The sequence below is a fragment of the Lissotriton vulgaris genome, chromosome 7 (assembly GCF_964263255.1).
Source record: "Lissotriton vulgaris chromosome 7, aLisVul1.2, whole genome shotgun sequence".
NCBI lineage: Eukaryota > Metazoa > Chordata > Amphibia > Caudata > Salamandridae > Lissotriton > Lissotriton vulgaris.
In genome coordinates, this window is record NC_141695.1 from 427,998,439 (window position 1) to 428,025,671 (window position 27,233).

Here is a 27,233-nt window from a genome sequence, read left to right on the forward strand (position 1 = left end):
TCGAGAGGGCTCGGGGTCGAGGCGTCGGTAGCGGCTTCGCTACTAGCGTCGATCGGACCCGGCGGCTGACGTCGAGGAAGCGGGACACTGGAGCCGATACTCACGATGTCGAGCTGGATTCGGCGGCGTCCGTCGGCGTCAAGATTGATGGATTCTTTCAGAGGTGCTGGATTCTCATGCTCCAGCAACAAGCACGTTTAGCAAACGGTGAAGTCCTTTAGCCCTGTGACTTCAACAGGAGGCTGGCACTCTTCCAGCCCTTGGAGATTTCCTTGGCAAAGTTTGAGAGTACACACTCAGTTCCTCTCTCCTGGTTCCTTGGCAAAAATAAAGAAGTGACTGCAGGATTCCCCCCAGCAAACAGCACTCTGGCAGAAGGGGTAGGCAAGTCCTTGGATCAGCAGGCTTCTTGTCCTTGGTTCAGGGTTCCTTGTCAGAATTGATATAAAGTCTTGGTTCAGGGGTCCTTCGCTTATACCCCTTTTCAGCTTTGATCCCTTTGTCCATGCAGGGGAACTCCCCCTCATTCCGGGTCTGTTGTGGGTGTAGCCAGGCAGAGACACCTGGCCGATTCACAGTGCAGGGCTGGGTCCTCAGAAGCCCAGCAGGAGGTGGAGCCAGTATTGTCACTTGCAGGAGCAGAGCTATCCGTCGCTCGGCAGGAGGTGGAGCCAGCATTGTATCGGGCAGGGCCGGCTATCAAGAGCTACTCTTCCCCTACTCTCAATGCAGATGTACCACTCACCCCACACTGACTCATTCAGAACTCTGGAGCCACCCAGCCCCGGTCACACACACACACCAAAGCAGCAGAAACCAGAAATAGTTAGACAAGAATATAGTCACTTTCTAAAAGTGCTATTTGCAAACCTAGAGTCCAAAAACCATCCACCCAAACGGATGCGTTATCAAACCCCGAGTTCAGGGATACCAAACTCGACATTGCACCATGCTCCCCGAGCCAGCTAGGATCATACCATTAATAATCCCGGCAGCCCATTCTAACTAATGGAGAGCAGGGGACCTTACGATAGTGAAGTACGAATATGGCGGTAGTTCACTATTAGGACATGCGAACTTCGTCAGGCTTCTCCTACCTTATACTTACAATGCACCCTGCCCTCGGGCCTACCACAGGGGTGACTAATATGAAGTTAAGGGAAGGTTTGGAGGACTGGCAAGTAGGCGTACTTGCGCAGTCCGCGTGACAGTACAAGACTGCACGTAGGTCTAGCAATGACAGACTTGTAGACATACTTTTACTAGGCCGCTCGTGTGGGTGGCACAACACGTGCTGCAAGCCCACAAGCGGCATTTGTATTCACAAGCCCCGGCACTCCGCGTGCACTAGACTAGGGACTGACAGTAAACCAAATAAGCCAATCGTGGAATTCAATCGATACAGTAATTTAACATAGGGAGCACTTGCACCGCGGCACTGATCAGCAGTGGCACAGTGCCCAGAGCGATATACCAGCAAAAACATCATAAACATAGGAGGCAAACAGAAAAAATGGAGGAAAGACTCAAGCCAATGATGTCAGGTCTAACACGTGTCCCCTCCAGCTGAAATGTGGGGAGAACTACCCTTGACCTAGGGAGTCCTCATCACTAAGGCGGAAAAATCTAGACAGACCATCAGCATTGGTGTGATCTGTACCAGGGCGGTGTTCCACCGTGAAGTCCATCCCCTGTAGGGAAATGGACCACCTCAACAGTTTCGGATTCTCACCCCTCATCTGCATTAACCATCTGAGGGGCCTGTGGTCTGTCTGAACCCAGAAGTGAGTCCCAAACAGGTAGGGTCTTAGCTTCTTCAGCGCCCAGACCACAGCAAATGCTTCTCGCTCTATCACACTCCACCTTTGTTCCCAGGCAAGTAACCCACGGCTACGGGTAAGTCTCGGCCCTCTTTATTCACCTGAGCTAGAACAGCCCCCACGCCATGCTCTGAAGCATCCGTCTGGACAATAAATTCTTTAGAAAAGTCGGGTGCCTGGAGTATGGGTGCCGTACACATTGCAGTTTTCAGGGTGTCAAAGGCCGTTTGACAGGCGTCAGTCCAAATCACATTTCGTGGCTGCTTCCTGGAAGTCAGCGACGTCAAGGAGTGCACAATGTTACCATAATCCTTGACGAACCTCCTGTAGTAACCCGTGAGTCCTAAGAAGGCTCTCACCTGCGTTTGGGTTTTAAGCGGTGCCCAAGCCAGGATGGTATCTATCTTGGGTTGCAGGGGGGCCACCTTGCCGCTCCCTACTTGGTGCCCCAAGTACACCACTGAGCCCTGCCCAATCTGGCACTTAATGGCTTTGATTGTGAGGCCTGCTCTGTGCAGGGCCAACAACACTTCCTGGAGGTGGCGCAAGTGTTCCTCCCAGCTGGCGCTGAACACTGCGATGCCGTCCAGGTAGGCGGCACTGAAGTCCTCCAGTCCAGCCAATACCTGGTTGACCAACCTCTGGAAGGTGGCAGGGGCATTCTTCATCCCAAAGGGCATAACTCGGAACTGGTAGAGCCCATCTGGTGTGGAGAATGCGGACCTCTCCTTTGCCCCATCAGTCAAGGCGATCTGCCAGTACCCAGACGTCAGATCAAACGTACTAAGGTACCGGGCAGCCCCCAACCGATCTACGAGCTCATCAGCTCTGGGGATGGGGTGCGCGTCGGTCTTGGTGACCGAATTGAGTCCTCGGTAATCCACGCAGAACCGAAGTTCGGGTGAAGCACCAGGCGCCGCAGCCTTTGGGACCAAAACCACTGGGCTGGCCCAAGGACTGCTCGAGGACTCAACCACCCCTAAGGCAAACATTTTGGAGACCTCCTCCTTAATGTATGCTCTAACCTTGTCAGTCACCCTGTAAGCCTTGTGCTTCACAGGAGGGCTGTCCCCGGTGTCCACGTCATGGACACACCAGTGAGTGACACCAGTAATCAAGGAGAACAGATCAGGGAATTGTCCAAACAGTTGGCGACAATCTTGCTGCTGCTCAAGGGTCAGTGTGTCAGAGAGAACACCATCCACTGACCCGTCTTGCTCTTTCGCATACAGGAGGTCAGGAAGAGGCTCGCTCTCCTCCTACGTTCCAGCATCTCTAGCTAGGAGCATGCCCACTTTGGACCTTTCTAAGTGGGGCTTTAACCGGTTGACATGCAGTCAAGGGGTTCCTGGGAGATTTCAAGTCCACCAAGTAGGTGACATCGCTCTTCTTCTCCACAACCTTAAACGGTCCAGTCCACCTGTCCTTGAGCGCACAAGGTTCCACAGTGGAAATGACCCAAACCTCTTGACCAGGCTGAAGTTCGACCAGAGTGGCATTCCGGTCGTACCACCGCTTCATCTCTTCCTGGCTGGCCTCCAGATTTGCCTGAGCAAGATCTCTGAAGCGCCAAGTCTGGTTCCTAAAGGCCAGCATGTAACTGTATACATCCTGGGGAGGTTTCCTGGGAGATTGCGCCCAGCCTTCTTTGACCAGACTTAAAGTTCCTCTTACCGGGTGACCATACAAAAGCTCAAAGGGGCTGAACCCTAGAGACTTCTGCGGCACCTCTCGGTAAGCAAACAGCAGGCATGGCAAGAGGACGTCCCATTTACGCCTCATTGGTTCTTCAAGACCCATGATCATGCCTTTAAGGGTCCGGTTGAATCTCTCAACCAGCCCATTACCTTGAGGGTGGTAAGGAGTGGTGAACTTGTAGGTTACCCCACACTCCTTCCACAGAGACTTCATATAATTGGAAATGAAGTTGGTGCCCCGGTCTGACACCACCTCTCTGGGGAACCCCATGTGGGAGAAAACACCCATCAGCGCCCGTCCCACCACGCGGGCCATCACTGTTCGGAGATGGATGGCTTCCGGGTACCGTGTGGCATGGTCCACCAAGACCAGGATGAACCTGTTGCCCAGGGCTGTCTTGGGGTCCAGGGGACCAACAATGCCAATCTCCACCCGGTCAAAGGGGGTACTGACGACTGGAAAAGGTTGGAGGGGAGCCTTCTGCTTCCTTCCGCTTTTCCCACTTGCCTGGCAAGTGTGACAGGCTTTACAATGGATGTCTAAATCCCTTCTCATCTGAGGCCAATAAAAATGGCTGACAAGCCTGTCATAGGTCTTGTCCTGCCCCAGATGTCCAGCTAACGGAACGTCATGAGCCAAACCCAGTAGGAAGGCTCTGAAGTGCTGGGGTACCACCAGCACGCGGGCTGACCCAGGCTCAGCAGCCTTAGGCTCGCTATACAGGAGGTCGTTCTCCCAGTAGACAAAATGCGATCCTGACTGATCACCTGCGGTCTGGGCTTAGTCCTGCTGCCTCATACCCACAAGAGAAGGGCACACTTTCTGTTCTGCACAAAATTCTTTCCTGGAGGGACCACCATCCTGCTGCCAATGGGTTAGCTCGGGCAGGTCTCCCAGTTCAGCAACTTGTTCCCCTGTGGGCTCCAGGGCATCCCCCTCGTGGTCTACCTCCTCCTGGACCACGGGAACGGTGGGGGCTGGTTTCCCGCGCCCCCTGCCTCTTCTCTTCACAGCTGAGTCCTGGGCCATACTTTCAGGCTCCGGGACCCATCAACACCCTTACTCGCTGTCATCGATCGAGTGGTCGCATACACCCACTCTGGCACACCCAACATTTTCAAATGCACTGCTCGCTCCACCTTAGCCAAAGGGGAATCTTCCAAATCATTGCCCAGGAGACAATCAACAGGCATGGCAGGCCTCACAGCAACCTGAAGAGTACCTGAAACTCCCCCTCATTCAAAGGAAACCTGGGCTACCTCACACTCTTTCTGGGAGTTGTCGGCAGCTATCACGGGGTAGAATGCGTGGGGAACCACCTGCTCTTTGGACACCAAGTGACACTTGACAGCTGTCACACTCGCTCCGGTGTCTCTGAGAGCTTCCACTCTATGGCCATTAATGGTCACCCACTGCCTATATTTATTAGTGTTACTAGGCAGAGGGGGTGGAGGGACCATTTCCATGTCTCCGAGCGAGACCAGGGACATCTCTGCGGGACCCCTCCTACCAGGGGCAACCATCTCCTCCCCTCCCAGGGCTACACTCGCCAACTGACGGTGGTGCACGCGGCGGTGCATTCGAGTCCCTCATGGGACACTGGGGATCGTAAAAACGATGTCCCACCTGCTTACAGACGTAGCAGGTCATTGGGCCCCTATGAACAGGTTTACCTGTCGGGCCCCTGACTTCTTCACAGGGGGAGGCTCGGAACCCTTCCCTTGGTTCCCTTGGGGATTACTTTGGGACCCTTTCTGGGACTCCTTCTGTTTACCCATGTCCCCCCCACTCTTCTGCTGGGCACCCTGCCCACCTTTGGCTGAGTCTCCCACTGGTACTGACCCAGTGGTCCGTCTCCTCAGCAAGTTTTCTAGGGTTAGACATCTTGCTATTAATAAGGTGCTGGCGCAGCTCTGGAAAACAGTTATTCGACAAGTGCTCCCAAGCAAACAAATCATAAAGAGCTTCGTGACTTTCCACTTTGCTGCCCTTTACCCAACCATCCATGGCTCCGCAAAAATATGACACATACTCAAACCACGTCGTACCAGGCAATTTCTTACATTCTCTAAAGGCTTGTCTGTACTTTTCTGGGGTTAGGCCATACCTCAACATTAAAGCATCTTTCATATGAGCATAAGACATCCTATCCTCAACAGGCATGTCCAACAGGGTATCTCTCCCCTCATTCACAAAGCGACCCCACAACCCCGCTCCCCAATCCTTCTCAGGGACCCGGTGGGCCAACAATGCTAACTCATACGCTTTAAACCATTGGCCAATATCTTCATTCTTATGATAATCTTTGATCACATTTTTGGGAAAATAAAACCTACTTTCTGCAGGCACAGATGGGATGCTGCCACCAGAGGGATTCAACTCTAAACTCTTCGCTTGGAGCTCAATCTCCCTCACCATTTTCTCACGTTCAAAAGCTAACTTTTCTCTTTCGAACTCCAATCTTTTGATCTCCATCTCAGCTTCTCTCCTTCCTCTTGCATTCTCTATCTCCAACTGCCCATCTATCTTAAGTTTCACAATTTCCATGTTGTAGGCTTGTTCCTTCGCCCTTTCTTCTCTTTCTTCAGGGGAAATACCTTTAGAGGAAACACTGCTACTGGGAGGAGACACGGGCCCATTCACTGGCACCTCCTCCTCCCCCCCTTCCCCTGGCGGTACCACCACCGCATCAGAGGGATCTCGGGCCGCTAACCAGGCCTCCAGAGATTTGATAACTTCCCCTTTGTTTCTGCAACTTTTGGTAGGAACTTTCAACTGCTTGCAATAATAGTCCAATTGCTTTCGGCGGTAATCTCCGATCTTACTTCTATCAAATTCCTCCACAACAATAGGGGTAGTGCTTCCGGCATCACTCATGGTCAAAACTGGCAGTGTTCGAACAAGCTTCAGAAAAGCGGAGAACAAAAATAGAATATCCTATCCAAAAATAGATTGTGGCTGCGCTATGGTCTGCTTTCACAATGTAGCGTACACTAATCACTGCACATGGGTCGTAAACGCAAAGTTCAAATCCTCACCGCTGACCCTCCAATGTTAGACTCGGCGGTCCCTAGGTGGCAGAGGTATACACTTCTGACAAATAGGGACTCACCTCCTCTAGTCAGGGCAACGGGATCACACACTTAGACAACCCCTGCTCACCCCCTCGGTAGCTTGGCAAAGCAGATAGCCTTATCTCAGAGGCAGTGCGTTAAGCATTTACGACCACATACAGTAATAAAGTGAAGACACTACACATGGACACGACACAGTAGTATTGTAAAAATACGAAGGTTTATATAAGGCTTAGCACAAGACCAAATAACGACAAAAATATACCACAATCTTAATAAATACTCTTGGAAGGAAAAACATAGTTCAAGCGTAGTTTCTTCTTAGCACAAAGTCTTTAGTATCAAAAGGCCAGTCTTCTTCTTTAGATCACAGTTCTTGGCAACAATGTAACCCACACGGGAGTCACACAACGTCGAGGCAAAGTTAATCCCAAGGTTCGGCGTCGACCGCGAGGAGCGCTACGTCGAGCCCGGAGTCAAACGGACCCCCAACAACACAGTACCTTGGAAAAGTGAAGCACACGATGATCAGCGGCGTCGAGTTGTCCGGCGTCACGTCTTTGGTGTCAATCAGGCCTCAGTCGTCGTCGATGTCGATGATGATGTTGCAAGAGTGAGCAGCGCTCACGGCGTCGAGAGGGCTCGGGATCGAGGCGTCGGCAGCGGCTTCGCTATTAGCGTCGATCGGGCCCGACGGCCGGCGTCGAGGAAGCGGGACACTGGAGCCGTTACTCACGATGTTGAGCTGGATTCTGCGGCGTCCGTCGGCGTCGAGATTGCTGTATTCTTTCAGAGGTGCTGGATTCTCATGCTCCAGCAACAAGCACTTTTCGCAAACGGTGAAGTCCTTTAGCCCTGTGACTTCAACAGGAGGCTGGCACTCTTCCAGCCCTTGGAGATTTCCTTGGCAAAGTTCGAGAGTACACACTCAGTTCCTCTCTCCTGGTTCCTTGGCAAAAATAAAGAAGTGACTGCAGGATTCCCCCCAGCAAACAGCACTCTGGCAGAAGGGGTAGGCAAGTCCTTGGATCAGCAGGCTTCTTGTCCTTGGTTCAGGGTTCCTTGTCAGAATTGATATAAAGTCTTGGTTCAGGGGTCCTTCTCTTATACCCCTTTTCGGCTTTGATCCCTTTGTCCATGCAGGGGAACTCCCCCTCATTCCGGGTCTGTTGTGGGTGTAGCCAGGCAGAGACACCTGGCCGATTCACGGTGCAGGGCTGGGTCCTCAGACGCCCAGCAGGAGGTGGAGCCAGTATTGTCACTGGCAGGAGCAGAGCTATCCGTCGCTCGGCAGGAGGTGGAGCCAGCATTGTATCGGGCAGGGCCGGCTATCAAGAGCTACTCTTCTCCTACTCTCAATGCAGATGTACCACTCACCCCACACTGACTCATTCAGAACTCTGGAGCCACCCAGCCCCGGTCACATACACAAAACCAGCAGAAACCAGAAATAGTTAGACAAGAAAATAGTCACTTTCTAAAAGTGCTATTTTCAAACCCAGAGTCCAAAAACCATCCACCCAAACGGATGCGGTATCAAAACCCGAGTTCAGGGATACCAAACTCGACATTGCACCATGCTCCCCGAGCCAGCTAGGATCATACCATTAATAATCCCAGCAGCCCATTCTAACTAATGGAGAGCAGGCGACCTTACGATAGTGAAGTACGAATATGGCGGTAGTTCACTATTAGGACATGCCAACTTCGTCAGGCTTGTCCTACTTTATACTTACAATGCACCCTGCCCTCGGGTCTACCATAGGGGTGACTAATATGAAGTTAAGGGAAGGTTTGGAGGACTGGCAAGTAGGGGTACTTGCACAGTCTGCGTGACAGTACAAGACTGCACGTAGGTCTAGCAATGACAGACCTGTAGACATACTTTTACTAGGCCGCTCGTGTGGGTGGCACAACACGTGCTGCAAGCCCACTAGTGGCATTTGTATTCACAAGCCCCGGCACTCCGCTTGCACTAGACTAGGAACTGACATTAAACCAAATAAGTCAATCGTGGAATTCAATCGATACAGTAATTTAACATAGGGAGCACTTGCACCGCGGCACTGATCAGCAGTGGCACAGTGCCAAGAGCGATATACCAGCAAAAACATCGTAAACATAGGAGGCAAACAGAAAAAATGGAGGAGAGACTCAAGCCAATGATGTCAGGTCTAACAGTACGGATATGTCAATTTTTGTCGTAGTTCTTAATGTCTTTTGCAAGTTTATCTAGCTTTCTATTGAGAGTGATGGTATTAAATTCTGAAAGCGCTTTATCCGCCCTTTCTAGTGCTTCTTTAGCGTTGGTTAATGCACTATCCTCTAGAATTTCTTTTTTAAGGTCCGCTATCTCTTGCGTGAGCTTCTTGACGTAGTCTATTGCAGTTTCCAAACCTAGCACCATCCAGTGCCTTGAGCAATTGTTTGCCACAAAGCTTAAGCCTTCTCTGAATTTTGGCACCTCATTGAAAATGGCAGGTTCGTTTTTGACTTGCAGGCCTTTGGGAATTATGTTCGCTGAGAGATATTTTGTGAGAACATGAACATGAAGCAGAGCCCTTACCAATTTCTTTTCCAATCGTTCTATTTTTAACAATTTTTCTTTTAGTGTGGAATCTACTGAGGTGTGATTCGCTCCCAGCAAGAAATTTGAAGCCCCCTGATCCTGTATAAGTTTGGCGATATAATCTTCACTATAAGACAGAGTTTCTTTCTCTGCCATATCAGGAGTGCTCTATTCTGGGTGACATACAATATGCTTGATAGTAATTGCAAACAACAGTTGAAAGGCACGTTATTCTTTGTCAATATTCAGGTGATACAAACAAATGAAGGTAAACCCTCGCAGGTCAACACCTGCTAATACAATGTTTAAGAAAACGGGGGTGACCCTGTGTCCCTCAGAACCTGGGTAATCAATGGTTAAATAAAAATGGTTCTGTCGGGTAACAACACAAATGATTTGCAAATACTATTCAATGCACTTTACAACACGAAAGGAACCCAACCTCTGACAAAGGCAAAAATAAAATTAGGTTCTTGCAATAGACGAAAAGAAGACCTGTACTTAATTTGTTGTATTGTCATATATTCATTCAAAAAAATACTCTATACAATTAATACGATGACTGTCAACACAATTATTCAAGTGCAAAAAAGTGACAATAGTGAATTGTGATCTTGTGATAAAAAACACAGTATGTACAATAATGATGTATTCCAATATAATCAATATATACAAATATATACAAATTTATTTCCTGAAGGCCATCCACTACTACGATTTTACAGAATCCTATATATTTCTTTCAATTCACTAGAATTCTGGAATTGTTGGGCCTGTGAAGAAATGTTGACGTTTCGATCCTTCGGCGCCAGTATCTAAGGTCACGGTGGGTCTTTTTCAAGACAATATGTACATGATACGACAGTCTGTAAATAATGAACAGGGTGTATCAGAGGGGGTTCAAAATAAAAGGCTGAATAATTTGCCTAATGGGGTGGGCAGTGGAAGTACTCACCCTAGGATCCAAATGAGTTAAATTTGCCTGGATCGGATTGGCACACAGTCCTATAAATCTGAGAAAGAAAGGGGGAATTTTGTCAGTCTCAAAATTGAGTGCTGAGAATGCCAGCAGATGACAACATAATGGTGAATAAATCGGCCCCCCCCAAAAAAATGTAATTGATGGTATTTCGCTAACTATATCTTGCGTGCCCGCAGTCCACTGCTGATGATGTCACATATTTCATCAGTAACATTACTGATGACATCTCAAATGATAGATAGATGGATAGATAGACAGATAGATAGATAGATAGATCATGCTGCTTAACTACAAACAACTAATCATCAAGGAGAAAAGTAAGTACTATAGCAGTCAAATTAATCTTGCTCAAGACTCAACCAAACAACTCTTCCAGGTAGTGACGCGTCTCTCTGGACAAACAGCATCCACCCCTATTACATATACCCAAGAATTATGTAACTCTCTGGCAAACCATTTCCAAAAAAAAGTCACGGACATCTTCTCCCAATTTAAAGCGCATGCCAATGGTACTGGACACCCTCACTCCGCCTCTAATGACCAAACTCCGTCGGACATGAACTCTACCAACCCCCCTCGAACAAACCCTCCCAGTTCCTTCCAGGAATTTTCTCAGATCTCCTCTGAATTGGTGTCTCATCTCTTACGCACCACGAATTCCAGATCTCCGGAAGACCCATGTCCCCCCGCCATTCTCAAAAACTTCCCCGAAATTATAAGCCCTAAACTCACCGATATTTTTAATACAATGTTCCTGTCCACTACTTTTCCTTCCATCTGGAAAAAAGCCATTGTCAAACCTCTTATCAAAAAAAGCTCACTTGATCCGACGATAGTTGCCAATTATCATCCTATCGCCTGCCTCCCACTCCCTGCCAAAATTGTGGAAAAAATAATGAATACACAAATTTCAGATTTTATAGATCAAAACAACTGCCTGGACGAAACACAATTTGGCTTCCGGAAGGGACACGGGACGGAAACTGCGCTTATTAAAGCCACAGAGGAAATCAGGAAGTCTCTGGATAGTGGAGGATCAGCAGTGCTCATTCTGCTGGACCTGTCTGCGGCCTTCGACACGGTCGATCACTCCACTTTGATCGACCGTGTCGAAACGGCAGGCATCACGGGTGCAGCGAAAGAATTCATTGCCTCATTCCTCACCGATCGAGTTCAATCCGTTGCCTTCGGCAACTTCAACTCACCTCCCTTCACTCTTCCTTGTGGTGTTCCCCAGGGGTCCTCGCTAAGTCCCACATTATTCAACATCTATGTGTCAGACTTAGCGAGGACCATAAAAATCCATCACCTGGCAGTTACATCCTACGCCGACGACACCCAGATTGTCCTAGCCATAAACAAAAACGGAGATGAAGTGGCCGCCAACTTTAATCTGGGAATGCTGGCAATAAGTAATTGGATGGCAAGAAACTGCCTGAAATTAAACTCCGATAAAATGGAGGTGATGCTGTTTGGCAATCTCTCCCCTGCTTGGTCTCCCACATGGTGGCCTGATGCCCTGGGACCCCCCCCTTCCCTTGTGACCAAGGCAAGAAATCTCGGAGTTATACTGGACACCAAACTTACCTTCATGCACCACGTCAACGCTGTAGTATCCTCCTCATTCTATACCTTGAGAATGATAAAAAAACTCCTACCTTATCTTCCCATGAATATGACAAAAACGTTGATCAGCGCACTCATCATGGCCCGCATTGACTATTGTAATGGTCTGCTAGTCAATGCTCAAGAAGGTGTTCTAAAGAAATTACAACTGGTGCAAAATGCGGCGGCCAGATTGATTACGGGATGTCCTAAGTATGCCTCCATTTCTGGGACACTCCGAGAGCTTCACTGGCTGCCTGTAAAGAAGAGAACTAAGTTCAAGGCCCTCTGTATTGCCTATAAAGCAATTCATGGTCAAGGTCCAGCGTATTTGAAAGATTCCTTCTGTCCTTACAAACCTGCCAGATCCCTAAGATCCTCAACCGCTGGACTCATGCAGGTTCTCAGGACTAAGAAAGTCTCCTGGGGAGACAGATCCTTCATAGTTACCACTTCTAAACTATGGAACAGTCTTCCACATTACATCAAAGCCTCCACATCTCTTCTCTCTTTCCGCAAGCAGATAAAATCCTGGCTGTTCACGCAATAACTCCTCATGGACCAGTTCTCTCTCTCAGCGCCGAGACACCCACGGGTAATTTAGCGCTTAACAAATCGCCTAAATAAATAAATAAATAAATAGATAGATAGATAGATAGATAGATAGATAGATAGATAGATAGATAGATAGATAGATAGACAGAGACATAAATACAGATATGTAGACATATGTGATAACACACAATGTTATCATGGCCGCTATATTAATTATAACTTTTCTGGGCTAAGTAATGGCGTTTTCACTGAATGAAATTACTTGACTTGTAGATAAGTTCTAGGCAGTAAGTGGCCTGTATTCGCAGAGATGTTGCAGAGCCCCAGCCTGTCAGGGGGCCATCTGATAGAGCCATCTCTGTTCTCATGAATAATTCTTGAAAAGATCGTTTTAAAGACAGTTTTCCTTAAGTTTATTTTGAATCTGGGTGATGTATGGGAGTCTATAAAAGACATTGTGCAGAGAAATGTATTTCATCACCATACAATATTAATAAACAAAGTTTCTTTTAGATCAAAAGAGGACCTCATATATGAAAAATGGAGGGGGTACACAAAGAAGACTTGCAATACTATTAGTGAACTGCTGCTGTATAATAATATACATGCACTATCCCTAAATATTAGCTGTAAACATATTGAGAATTTGGGCTAGTATGCCTGTGCACTGTCAGTGATGTGGCCAAGTAGGGCATGAATGAGCTGAAACTGGATCATAAATTCAAAATGTTTCCAAACAGGGGTCCCCAACATACTTTTTGCCCAAGGCCCACAAAATCCTTAAGATATGCCTGTGTGTGCGAGGTGTGGCTTATAGTGTAGTCTTCTTCAAGATGCTCCCACTCCCACTCCCACTCTTGATGAATATATGTTGCTTTATCTCTGAGATCATAACTTCCCTCATATCTATGATTAGGGTCGCGAGGGCTCCGAACCATGGTCGGAGCCTTTTCCGACTGAATCGGTACGTGTCGGCCTGATTCCTTTCCGACCGAGCCATTCCGATGGGCTTGGTCAAACAGGAATCCGACTCGGATTTCCGGATGGCCTAGCCCGTCTGCCATTCGGAAACCCTCCAGTACTCCCCCGGTCGCCTCTTTATGACTGAGGGTGTACGATGGCAGTTTTTCAATGTCTTTTCGTGCCGGTGTGTCGGGCACGAAAAGGAAGTCGGAAACTGTCTCTGAGGGCCCCCAGCAGGGCCCCCATGTTATGTTATGTTAAAAAGAACTTATCAAGCGCTCATTCACCAACGGCTTCTTGTGCTGAGGGAGACGTGAAGCAGCAATAAAGGAAGGAGACCTAGTTATCGTATGCCTGATGGAACAGCCATGTCTTCAGCTGTTTCCTGAACAGTGCATAGGAGGAGATCGTCCTTAGCTCCATCGGGCGCAAGTTTCAAAACAGAGGGGCTAGAACTGCAAATCGGGAACCTCCATGTTTCTTGCGTTTAGAGATGGGGGTAACTAGCAGATTCAAGTGGGAAGATCTGAATTACAAGTGGGGACATAACATAAGATCTTGGACGAAATAAAAGCTGGACTTGTACCATAGAGAGCTTTAAAAGTCGTACATCCCACGCATTGCCACAGGGAGCCAGTGAAGGCTTTTCATTAGGGGCCGGATACGGTGCCATTTAGATTGATGAAAGATCAGTCTTGCAGCCTGATTCTGGACTAGCTGAAGGTGTCTAAGTTGGTAAGCCATGATGCCTACATAGAGAGAGTTAGTCCAGTCAGGAGATGACCAAGGCCAGGATCACTAAGGTCAGAGCTGCCTGAAACAGAAATCTGCTAATCTTCTTAAATCTGCATAGTTCAAAAAACCCAGCAGGAACCACCAAGCTGATCTGAGCTTTCATTGATAGATCATTGATTACCACTATACCAAAACTCTTGGCTGAGCTAGCCGGGAGGGGAGGGTTGCCTAAGGTAGATGGCCAAAAGTTGGCGTTCCATGGGTTAGCAAGTCCACTAGTGAGGATCAGCTCAGTTTTATCGGGGTAGAGCTTCAATTGATTTTCATTCATCCACTCGCTTATAAAAGTCATGGTGTCTTGAAAATGAGACATGGGTGTGAGGCCGCCGAATGGTGCCCCTCCGTTGATCGCTTGTGGTGCCGGCCACAGGGTGTAGGGATGAACTACACCCCTGCATTTCACAATGCAAGCATGCTTTCCGGTTGGAATGCATGCTTGCATTGTGAACCATACGAATGCGACCGAACCTAGCAGGGCCGTAACTGACCAAAGCAGGTCGGTGGGTTATGGCTCCTGACGATGTTGGACGGATTCAGGTCCGTCCGACATCGGAATAGGCCCCTCAGTAGCAGTTTTGGGGCTACAACCGCTATAGGATGGAGGTAGAGTGTTACTTCACACAACTTCGAGTAGGTGGTCAGTTTAATTTCTGGTCATGTCTTCCACACTCCTTCCAGGGCAAAATGTAAACCGAGAAAGTGACCATGTATGAGTGCCTTACCATGAATGACAAGTCATTAGTTCTTGCCGTTTAGGTACATACTAACAATTAGGTTCTCTGTAATGTAAAAAGGTTTTCTGACAAAATACCATGGACAGAATAATGTGGGACACATATATCCTGTCTTCAGTAGCATGATGTCAAAAATATCCTGGGTCAGAACATTACAGATAAGATTATCTTTTTTTCAAATATTTTTTTAATATTGTTGTTAAAAATATTGTGTGAAATATTATAACAATTTGTATTGTTTTTAAGTGTATTTTGTGAACTTTTTTATTTGAAAAAAATGTGTTTGTTTTACAATTGCTTGCATTTTTGGTATTATATTTGAGCATATGGGGAACAGGGTGGAGTAATTTAAAATGTTTAATACTTTATGTTTAAAATTGTTGTAATGTTAATTTTTCATTATGTTTGTAATACATTGTTTGTTAAATATTTTTTAAGTTTATTTTTAATATTGTTATTTTTTAAATATATAATAATTATTTTGCCAATAATCTGATCGAACATTTTAGGTTCCTTAAACTATTTTTTTAAAATTCATTTACATGTGTGAATTTAATTAATTTTAATATACTTATTTTAGATTGAAATTTCTTCAAATTGTTTTTTGGAACTGGAAGTTTGTCATTTATATTCAAAATGTTTATTTTGTAAACTTTTTTAATTAGCTATAGTTAATTTGAAAGTTACAGTAAATAGTTTGTTATAATGTTTTTGTAGTTCTCTCAATTTACTTTTTTATGGTGTGTTGTGTTTTAAATCTATATCTATAATGTAATCTTTAAAGTGCAATGTATATTATAAATCTGTGGTATTATTTCATTTTGAAATTCATGAGTACAGTTTTTTACCTTAATGTGTTGAAGTTTGGAGTGGGACTAGTACATTTGACTACTACCACTCCATGCACTGAAGTCCTACACTTTCCCCAGTGTGGTTAAGTTTGGAGCAGGAATACTAAATCTGAACCACCCAAAGTACAACACTTTTCCGAATGTGTTGAAGTTTAAAGTGGAAATAGTCAATCTGAACCTCACAAAGTACAACACTTTCTCTACTGTGGTAATTGTAACTTTGCACCCTGCAAAGTCCAACACTTTCCCCAATGTTTTAATAGTAAATCTGACATGCCCCCCAAAGTCCAATACTTTCTCCAGTGTGGTTAGTTTTTAAACGGGGATAATAAATCTGAACCCCATAAGGTCCAGCACTCTTTCCAATTTGGTTAAGTGTTTAATTGGGATACTATGGGGCACATTAGGATGGCGGTCGGACTTTGTCCGGCCTCGATCCTGACGCAAAAACGGACCACCCACCATAAGGGCGGGGGTCCCGTTTGGGCCATTAGGATGCGCACGCCACAGTGGTGGGCGCATCCTGCATTTGTAACATTGCGGCGAGCGGTGCTGAAAGCACCGCCTGCCGCAATGCTAAAAATGCACGTCAAGCAGTTCAATGTACAACTTGGCAGGCACTGCGCGGTGTCTGACACTTTGTATATTGAAATGCAGGGGTGTGCCATAGGTACCCCCGCATGTGGACCCCCCACATTCCCAGAATCTCTGGGGGCCCGCAATGAGCCCCCGCAAGTGATTCCAGTATGCCTTTCCGAAAAGCATGTGTCCACCCCATCATAATATGGTTGGCGGTGTCTAACAGACACCGCCACCATATTAAACTGTCCATCCGTCAGTCCGCCGTGGTCCCCCCCACCGGAAATGGGTGGCGGGCGGGATGTTGGGCGGATCGCCACCGCCATTCGGGCGTTGGCGATCTGCCCGACATCCTAATGGGGCCCTAAATATCAACATTTTAAAGTCCAAAAAGTGTGGTTTGGTGTCCAACACTTTCTCTAATATAGACAAATGTGGAGTTGGAATAGTAAATTTGAACTGTCCAAAATCCAACATTTTCTGCAATGTGGTTAGGTTTGGAGTGGGAAGAGTAAATTGGAACTCTACAATATCCAACACTGCCCCTGTATGGTCCAGTTCTGAGTGGGAATAGTAAATAAGACTTTCCACAAATTATAACACTTTCTCCAATGTGGCTAATATGCTATTGGAAACAGCACATGTGAATATCAATAAATTGTTAGCATTTCTTTGTAATTTTTATTTGTACATTAAAAATTGGAAGTGATTTAAAATATGAAGTGTATGTTTGCTTTTGATGTGGCATTTATAAAACAATATTTGTAGTTTATTTTCACATACATTTTCTAAATAATCCCCTTAAATATATAATTTTTTCACAGTGCATTATTTTACAATATTTACACCACATTGTTTGGAACATTTTTTATTTCCAAGAAAAAAATGTTTACCTCAGAATATTTTTTAACATTTTGTACAGTAATGTTTAACAAACATGTAAATATTTACATTTTCTAAACATGCTAATATAAAAAGTGCATAAAATATGGTTAATTATTTTTATCAGTATTTTTAATATATATTTATACATGGACAAATTCGTTACATTTTTTAAACATATTAACAGTTTATTTTTTAAGTTTCTTATTTTATAGACATTAATAAATACAATTAATTTTTAACAATACTTTCTATGATAAAAAATATTTTGAATTTTATATTTAAGCCATTTAATTTCTATTTTTTTTTGTTTCTTTCTTTGTTATTTTGGGCACTTCCTGGAGCTTGCAGTTATGGTTTCCCACTGCTGGTCTCTTGTTCAGGTAAGACTATTTTAAACTTTAGTGGTAGGGTGAAGGTGTTTAAACTAAGGGCTTTATTATGCAACAGCAGTTCATTGGACCGCCACGGTGGTGGTGTGCGCACTACGGTCCAACCCCCCCATTGCGACTTTAGCAGCCAGACTTCATTGGCACCACTGCAACTGCCAGGGATAAGAGTTCACTGGTGATGTTGTGGTGGTCTTGAGGCCGCAATATGCTTGGCGGGGCTCCTGGGTCAAGGGATGCATGCAGGGGGGCACATGTTGTGCCCCTCTGTTTGCCTGAGCCCCCACTTCCTGCAGGGCATGGACTTGACAATCCATGAACTGAAGGAACCTGCATTGGCGCTCCCATTGCGGAGCCTATTAAAGCTCTACTATGAGCCTTTAAACAGGCACAGCTAGGGGCCAGCCACAGCAGGTACGCCAACTTGAATTCCAGTCGGATTCCGTCAGGCGGTCTAAATATGGCTTTAGCTGTGCGGTAGCGGGGCACTGGCATGTCAGCTCCCTCCCGCACCACAAAAGTCAATAAGGCCTTTAGGCTAGACTTTGTAATCGGATGTTGTTTTAGTGCATTTTTATTTTTCGTATAGTATGTGTTAGTTTACGGTATTGCAGTAGGCCTTATTTTGAACATATAATATTTAGTTATATTTTATCATGTGTTCTAAGTGTTTCACTTCGCTTTTGTGCCTTTTTATTTATTTTATTTTTTTACCCTGCTTTGTTTTCTGCTACGGTTTATGTGTTCTTGGGGGGATTTATATATATTTTTTCCATTACAGGTGGTTATTTTTGGACCTCAGATTCTACTTTTAACTTGCATGTGATTTTATTTCAAGGAAAAGGCTTGGTTTTCTCTAGGCAAATTTTTTTTTTTTTACCTTTACCTTTTCCTTCACTTTTCTTTTTAGGTCTCACCTGGTGTTGCAGCGCGAAGCGCTGTCCCCAGCGAGCCTTATTGTGGTTGTGTTGCCTCAACAAGTGGAACAAACCGGTGCATGAGCAGACTCCTGGTCTGTGAACCCGCTTCTAAGACACGCTTCCCAGAAACGGGCGAAGACTGCAGGCGCCGCCACTGGCACGAGCCGCAGGGAACGCCAACGTGCACGCTCACGCCGTCATGCTCCTGCCCTCCCTCCGCGTCTCTTTCATGGCTGTTCTGCGCTCCAGGCCGACTTGTTGAGGTCTAGATGTGGCTACAATTCCGATTGTGACCGGGAGACGGCTCTTCCCTTTTTCGCATTTTCTGACCATAGAGAAATGATCATCGCGACTCCTGTGTGCCAAGGTTCGTCTGCAGAATTAATGCTTGTTAAATGCACATACAAAGTTTAATGTAAAATGACTGGGCTTTTAAGATAAACCTTCTGTTCCTCACCACTAGGGGCACTAACACCACCATCCCTCAACAAGCCCTCAGATTGAAATCCCAGCTGGAGAGAATCACCGGGAGCGATCTGCATTTCTCATACCCTTACAAATCCCTTTCAAAAGTCGACATTCTTCTTTCCTGGGCAATGCAGACACTTTGTATAATAGGTTGACTTCCAAATGGCTGCACACTAACAAGTGCGCGTATTAAAAAGTTATTAGAAGTTTGAACTGACCTGGGTTTGGAAGTGGTGACGTTGTCAAAACCGCGGTAGGAGGGATTGAGAAGAGGGAGGATTGTTTCTTAAAATGACTTCCTCGCCCCATCTTCATTTTGCTAGTTTTGCTTATCGTTAGCACCTACAATCGAACAATCTTTCTTCGTCTACAGAGCCACATCTTCTGTAACACACCTTTTTATGCCATTGAGTTTGTTTTAATAAGTAAGTTTAATTACGTACTTTAAACTGTAATCGTTCGTTGTGAAGTGTGGCGGGAAAGGCAGTTCACGTAGCTTTTAACTTTGTAGGACTTTACCCGTTTTGTTACGTGATATTTTACGTAGAAAGTATGGTGCTGTGAAGTTATGCACGCTCATTCATGTGATTTTTCTCCAGATGATATATAAACACGAGGGAAATTTGTTTGATTAGTTTGTCATGTTTGTTGTCAATGTTACAGATATTTCTGCAGATTTCGGAAAATTAAATGGTTTAATGGCATTTGGAACCACCTATTTCACGAGGGCTGTTTGTCAGTGGTGGATCTTCCACATGGTCTTCAGTCTAGCGTTCTAATCTGTTATAACTTATGTTATACAACAGTTTTTGGGCTGGCTTAGAGATAGCTTTAGTTTAGTTCTAACCTCGTGATTTTTTTATTTTTATTAATACTACGTAACCATTAAATATACCTACCTAGAGGGGCTTTAGGTTAGCCCTCTTCACCCGTGAGTCTTAGTGTCGTTCATATCTTACTTTCTTAAAAACAGCTTAACACATGGGCAAGTTGATCAGTCCACTTGAGGCATTTGCTCTATTGCACTTTGAGTGACTTTATTCTGCCCAATCATAAGTGCAAATTCAACGGAGAGTTGATTGTGGCCCAAACCCCGCTTTTGTTTATTTCTGTTTTTTTTTCTGAAAGCATATGCCCCCCTGAGCAGTATTTTTTACCTTTTCTTTAATATTTTGATTTTTATTTCATATGCTTAGAAAAAATGTATTGTTGCAAAGGTTAGGCCTACTGGCCTTGTTATCAATGTGACCGGATGATCCAGCCGACTGACTTCGTTATATGTGTACCTTCCCTGAAATAATGACACTTTTGTAGTTAAACTTTTCATTTCAGACACAAATGTTAATTTAGGGCAAAAATAAATCATTTAAGAAGGCAGTTTTCCTGCGGAGTACTACACCAATCAGATTCCATTCAGAAGCAAAGGGTTATTAGCTGGTAGGTTCTGGCTTATACTTGTTTCAATGCTTACTGGGGCCAGTATATGTTGTCCCGGGACGTATCTATGGCCCAGTGAAAGCTGCGAGGATCTTCTGTTTAACGCGACAGTGCATTCAAATGTAAACATAAGTAGTGCAATTTCTCTACATAAGTTAAACATTAAAAAACTTGAATTTAAGTATGTGCAGAGAGTGCTAATCGCTGGTGCAGGGCTTTCTGGGGTGATGTGCACGCGCTCGTCAGCGTCACCCTGCTGCTTCCATGGCAGCACCCCCTCCTGGCTGGTTCAATGGACAATTAGGTCGGCAAAGTGATCAGTGCTTTGAGTCATCATTGTTTAAACAAGCATTGAAAATGCAATAGGTCTCGCCTTTTATTAAGTTAAAGCCATTTGCTTTGCTATACAATACCATTAGCATAGCAAATGGCTTTAACTTAATTAAAGGCGAGACCTATTGCATTTTCAATGCTTGTTTCCTAGAGAGTTTATTTATTTTTTCAAATTTTTGGATGGTTGAATGGACACCTTGGATTATTGGACTCATATTGGATGCTCTATTTTTGTCAGGTTTCCTTTTGCTACTTTTTGTGGAGGCTCTTTTTTATCAATTTCTTTGTGGTTTTGTATTTTTTGGATAGTCATTTCAATGTCCAGGGCTTCAGCTATGAAATCATATTATTGTATTTACTTATGTTATTGGGTGGGCAATATATATTTTTTATCTTATATTTGTTTATTGTTTATTATTATATAAGTGAGAAAAAAGTGTTTGTTCAGTTAGCCCCTTCGGTGCTCATGACGAGCTCAGCTCGCCATGAGGCACAGTGCTCGTGTGCTCATGACGAGCTAAGCTCGTCATGACCACACCCATTATCATTATGGTCCAGCACAGCAGAGGAATAGCCTGCACAGCCAAGGTGTTAAAATAATGTTGGGTATTTTGCATAGTATATTTATATATCTATAAATGTTTATTATAGTAAATTTTAATTATCAATCTAAAGTTTTGTATTTGTAACTATTTTTATTCAGACTGGCTTTTGAAATTTACTTAACATTTACAAATTAATATTGTATGAGTGTTTTTTCTTTTAGGAAGGCTAAATGTTGATATTTAGGTGCTTATTACTCGTTTGGTGGGCCATGGATCGTGGGTACCCACGGTCCAACCGCCACAAGCTCAACGGTCTGACTGCTGTATTACGAGTTGTACAGATTGACTTTACGAAGACTGAGGCTAAACCGCCAAGACCACCAACTGATCGCAGGGTTCACGTTCGGGGAAAGGCAGCTGCCATAGGCGGTACAGAGGAGTCACACTGCGGTCCGTATTCCGGACCGTGACAGTCCGACCTCCAGTTTTAAGTCATGAGTTTGGTGGCCCAACCGCCCAAAGACTGTGTCCACGAGAAGATCACAGTGCCACAGACCGCTATATTACGAGTTAACCACGGTGGCCGCATTGTGGCTGCAGAGATTTTGCAGTGGATGACAATTGCTATTCCATATCTATCAATGCCTGTGTGTACATTTTGGCTGCACATGTGTGGAATGTACACATATTCATGTGGAAAAATACCACCTATCCTTTGCCGGTGTCGGGCCCATATGTGGGCAGTCCTGGCAATGGGTATTCGGTTCAAAATGTACTCACCAGTAGTTCGCCACACACGGGGTGCATTCCTTGGGGTGAGGATGCTGCTGTGAGGAGAGGAGACCTTAAGAAAGATGTCCACTTTGAACTCTTCCTGGAAGAACAAGAAAAGGGTGAGTACGCACTCCAAATCTTTTGTTTCTGCTGAATTGTAACTGCAGGTCAGACTGCTGCGGTCAGCTTGCTGAAAAGGCAACTCGTAATACGGACTCAGTGCGACTCCCATGTACCACCTAAGGTAGCTGCCTTTCTCTGACTACAAACCCACCTATCTGATGGAAGTCTCAACAGTTCAGCTGCTGTCTCTGCAAAAACAATCTGCACAACTCACACTACGGCGGTCAGACCACCGAGCTTGCAGCAGTCAGACCGCGCTAAATGTGTTTTATAAGTATTGTCTTGCTATTGAGTCTAGATATTGTAGGCCTGGGTTGTTAGTAAAGAGTCTAACTTCGAATGCTAGAAGTTCATGCATTTGTTCAGTTTGTTTGGAGACTTTTAGTGAGTTGGGTTAGGGATTGTTCCATTCTTTGCTTCTGGTAGTTTTGTACTTGTTTAAGTATTGCTAGGAATTGGTAGAGTAGGGTGGCTTCTTCCAAGTACTCCTTGGAAGGAATGGTGCCACTCTACCATCACGTAATTTTTGTATTTGCTTCTTGGGACATGGCCCTGTCATAAATGTTCCACCATGGAATATGATACTTGGGTTGGTGCCTGTAACCTGATCGGTGCAGGTGACTCACTGAAGTAACCTCAAAAAAATTGATTAGTGGAAGTTATTTTGTTTAATGTTGTTGGAATGGGTGTAGGTTTAATTACCATGTCATAATGTTTAGTAACTTCTTTTACAGGGACTTATGCAAAAAGGTACATAGTTTATTTATTCTGTGAGCAAATTCTAGGTTAGTTGCATATTCTATGTACAGGTCGATTTTTGTGTGTACCTCCAAATGCTCTTGTTAAAGTAATAGTAGCACATCTGGATTGCAGTGTGTGGATAGATTTTAAGTATGGAAAAAACAGTTGTCTGTTCAAAATATATGAACATTTTTTGTGGATTATAGTTGTGAGTTTGTTGTTTTATATGTGTTATTTGTAAGTTGTGCTTTGTTAGGTAAAAGTGCATACACTAATGGGACATTTGTGTTTACGTATTCACCATGTGCTGTGCAAATCTTACTGAATAGAGAGCATCACTTAAAAGTACTATCTATCATCCATGTGCTACATTGAGTTATGGTTAGTAAATTGTTATTGGTAGCATAAATAATTATTTTTTATCATTATTGTGATTGGTATATAGTATAAAGCTGTCTTTTTATGTGTGATTAGAAAGTATTGAGGTGTGTATATACCTTCATACATTTAATGTGCTACTGGGATTCCTCTGGTAGTTTTATGAGTTCTGGGAATGAATCTTTTTAGGATTAGCATGTCAGGGCCTTTTTTTGGTCAAGAAATGTTTGATATCAGGGTTTTAAGCATCAGTCCAATTAGCAACTGTGAGCTCATGCTGGGCAATTTTAGGTCCTGTAAAATATTTCTGACTTCTATTTCAGTAATATGAAGGGAATGGTGTCGGTTTTAGAGTATAGAATACATAGATTAAAAAAAGAAAAAACAGGCGATGTCATATTAATTTTAACATTTTTACGCTGCAGGTGCACATTTTAACTTATGTTCTGGATATTTTCCTTACATTGTTTTAATTGCAGAATTTTTCATTGCAGGTCTGTTTAGTGTTGCTTTTGGCACAGTTTTCTTTAGTTAAATTCGATATTGTTTATCTCTCTACAGTGTTATACAAGCATGCACAAATATAGATGCATACAGAAAATTGAGTGCTAGATATACTAAAATTGGGAAGAGTGATTTCCAAATTGCGATTTAATCTGAATCGCAATGTGGAAATCACTATTCCTAAAGCTTTTGTTTTTTAATTGCAAATTTCTAGTGGCTTGTAAATTGACCTACCTCATTTTATTTATTTATTTATATAGCGCCTGAATCACCCCCGAAGGTGTATCTTTGCGCTTGTGAACAGGCATAAAGGTGCTGTTACTATGTGAGACGTCTAGAACAAGAATGTTTTCAGGGACTTTCTAAAGTAAAGGTGATCCGGGCACTGCCTCAGTGTAATAGGGAGCGAATTCCAGATCCGAGGGACGAGATACAAGAAAGCCTTCCCCCCTGTCCTAGACTTGTAATCCGGGGAATTTTAAGAAGGGATTTAGAGCTAGATCGAAGATCTCAAAGGAAAGTATATTGGCTAAATTTCTCCGCGAGATATGCTGGACCATTGCCATACTCCAAATTGTGGACAATGCAGTAAACCTTGAATGCTATTCGTTTTTGCACTGGAAGCCAATGAAGCTGTTGCAACAGTGGGATCGAAGATGATCTGTAGGGGGTGTTCAGTACCAACCGTGCCACTGCATTTTGGACCACCTGTAAGCGGTCTAACAAAGCCTCGTTATCTGAGATTAATAAAGCATTACAGTAGTCGAGGCGACTCAGAGCTAGCGTCTGAATAGGAGTCTTCCTTGTATGGTCTAGGAGGAAAGGAAATACTCAGCAGACTCAACACATGGAAACATGACCTCACCGTATGGGTCAGCTGCTCCTTTATGTTCAGACTCTGCTCAATGAAAACCCCTAGGTTCTTTACTGATGTTTTTGGGGCGGGAGAGACACCTAGCTCCCCTGGCCACCACTCTGGTGTCCACAACAATGCAGCCTCTCCAAAAAGTATAATCTCTATCGTCCCGGCATTTAGTTGGAGAAAGTTGTTACACATCCACAGAGATACTGCTAACATACCGGAAGAGAAAATTGTCTAAGCTGTAGTGGAGGATTTGTCAAAAGAGAAGGTGAGCTTGCTATGGTCCGCGTATGCTATTGGCACAAACCCATATGTCCTCAGAATATCGGCCAAGGGAGTAACATAGATATTAAACAGAGTAGGGCTTATACAAGTTCCCAGAGGTACTCCCTTGGTTAGCTTCATAGCCTTAGACCCGTAAGGTCCTAGGTTAACTGCCTGGGAGCGATCAGAAAGAAAGCTAGTCACCCACCGTAAGGCTACTCCTTAATCCCAGATTTCTCTAGCCTCCTGAGCAAAATCTGGTGATTGACTGTGTCGAAAGCTGACACGCTCATGAATATTAATGAGGCAGGTCGCTGTTTTGACCCATTTGTGATAGCCATCTAAAGGATGGTTGCATGCTGGGGTCCACATACCACCATGTCTGTGATTGCGTTAAAATAAAGCATTTTTTTTTCTTTAAATGCAGGATGTGCTTCAGAAAAAGAAACATTTACCTTGCATTTTGTAAGCGTATATGATCATATGAAATGTTGTGTCCTGAGAAGAATAAACCATGGTAGGAGGAAAGTATCTTACCCATAGCCTTGTCGCCTTCTCAAATATTCCCATACAACACCTTTTGAGTTATCCTGATCGAATCCCCCCTTTTGGTCCATCCTCATAATTCTCAAGAGGCTTATTAGCAAATGCTTGAGGTTAACTAGCTTGACTTTTCTCACATACGTATATTTATACATTTATCTAGGTATTGAGGGTGCTGAAAATGTGTTTTTTATCTGCAATGCTTCTTCTATCAATTGGGTAATACAGAGCAGGTTACCCTCTAATTGGCCGTCTTTTCTGAAACCATGGCAGAATCAGGTTTATTCGCCTGCCCATTTTTCCAGTTCCATATTTAGAATGTTTATATACCATTTTTCCTATGTCTAATAATAAGGCGATCGTCCTAATGCTCTCCGGGCTTGTGCGATCTCCTTTTTAATGAATTGGCACTAAGATTGAATCTCTCCAATTTTCCGGAATTGATGTTCCGGGTACGTAAGATTGAAAGATAGGAGATATTATCTTTGCTTATTTTTTGGGATGTCCATTTAGATATGGCTGCTGGAATGCCATTGGGTCTCGGGGCCCGATTTACTCGCATGCAGGTAATCACCTTCTCCACTTGGCTTTTGGTTATTTTTAGCGTTTGCTCAGTTGCCTCCTTGTTGACATTTGTGAGCTGGAAGGTGATTGGTGCTGGATCGTTATATAAGTTTCCCATTGTGCTGGTGGGATTTTAGAAACGTCTGCGTGGAATGTTGTTTGCTCCATGCCATTTATCCAAGCCCAGAATAAATCGGGCTTTTTTGATCTTATGATCTCATGGGCTTGCACCCATTTATTTGCTTCTTCAAATGTAGCATTTTCCCGTATGACCGTCTTCTCCCATTAACTTGCCTTTTGGCATGTTTATTATCATTATTACTCTGGCATTGATCTCTGAGAGCTTTGTTTAGTTGCAGCGTTATGTTACTTGTTTCCGTCTTAAAATTCATTAATTGAGATTTATTCGGCCCAGCTTGCTGCCCCGTGCTCTTTCTTAAATCTTGCTGATCGCTTTGGGCACTTGAAGAAATGTGGCCCATATGCTCAATGGATCCTCAATAGTTTGGTCCCCTGCTGCCTTGCTTGAGTAATCCCCTAACTAATGTTTTCTCATGTTTGGGATTCGCTGGATGTAGATAGATGCTACCTATGAGCACTGACGGACCCCTGTCTGGACTGGTTTAGGAGAAATGAGTTAAACAAATGATGATGTAATCACCCTTACCTCTTGCAGAAATGGATGCTGCTGCCACTAGGCCAGTCTTCTCATAAATATAGACTGCCCCTAATGCGTGACGCCCCTGCTGTAGATGCCTTTTCCTGGAGTTCAAACACCGAGAAATCTTGTCAGGTGGCTGAGTCCAGGGCCCACTTTTCTTGCACAGGAGCTATGTCAGTCGAACTTAGAAATGTGATTGATTTCTTTTTGCCATTTGATTCTGTGAGCCCCCTAGCATTCCATTTACGCACGGTGAAGGTAGCTGATTGCTTGCTTCTTCGTTCATTAGGGCCACACTGTTAGGGCACGAGATGGCCATGTCCAGTCTGTGCTGCTCGATTAATGGAATAGAAATGTTCGGTCGTTCCCCAGAGGCACTGCTTATGATCATTATCTCACCCAAGCTCACCTTTGAAGGTAGGGCCGTACTTTTTTCCTCCAAACAACATGAATTCCTGAAGTTTCGGTTGTTTCTTACGGCTTCGAATTCATTCATGGTTGCTCCCTCGGGTTGCATGCTCTTGGTCCTAAATATAACTCTGTATAACGGCTCAATGGGGTTTCTGATTTTTATTCCCCAATGGTCCAAGTGTTCTTGGTTTTCCTTCAAGACCTGAACT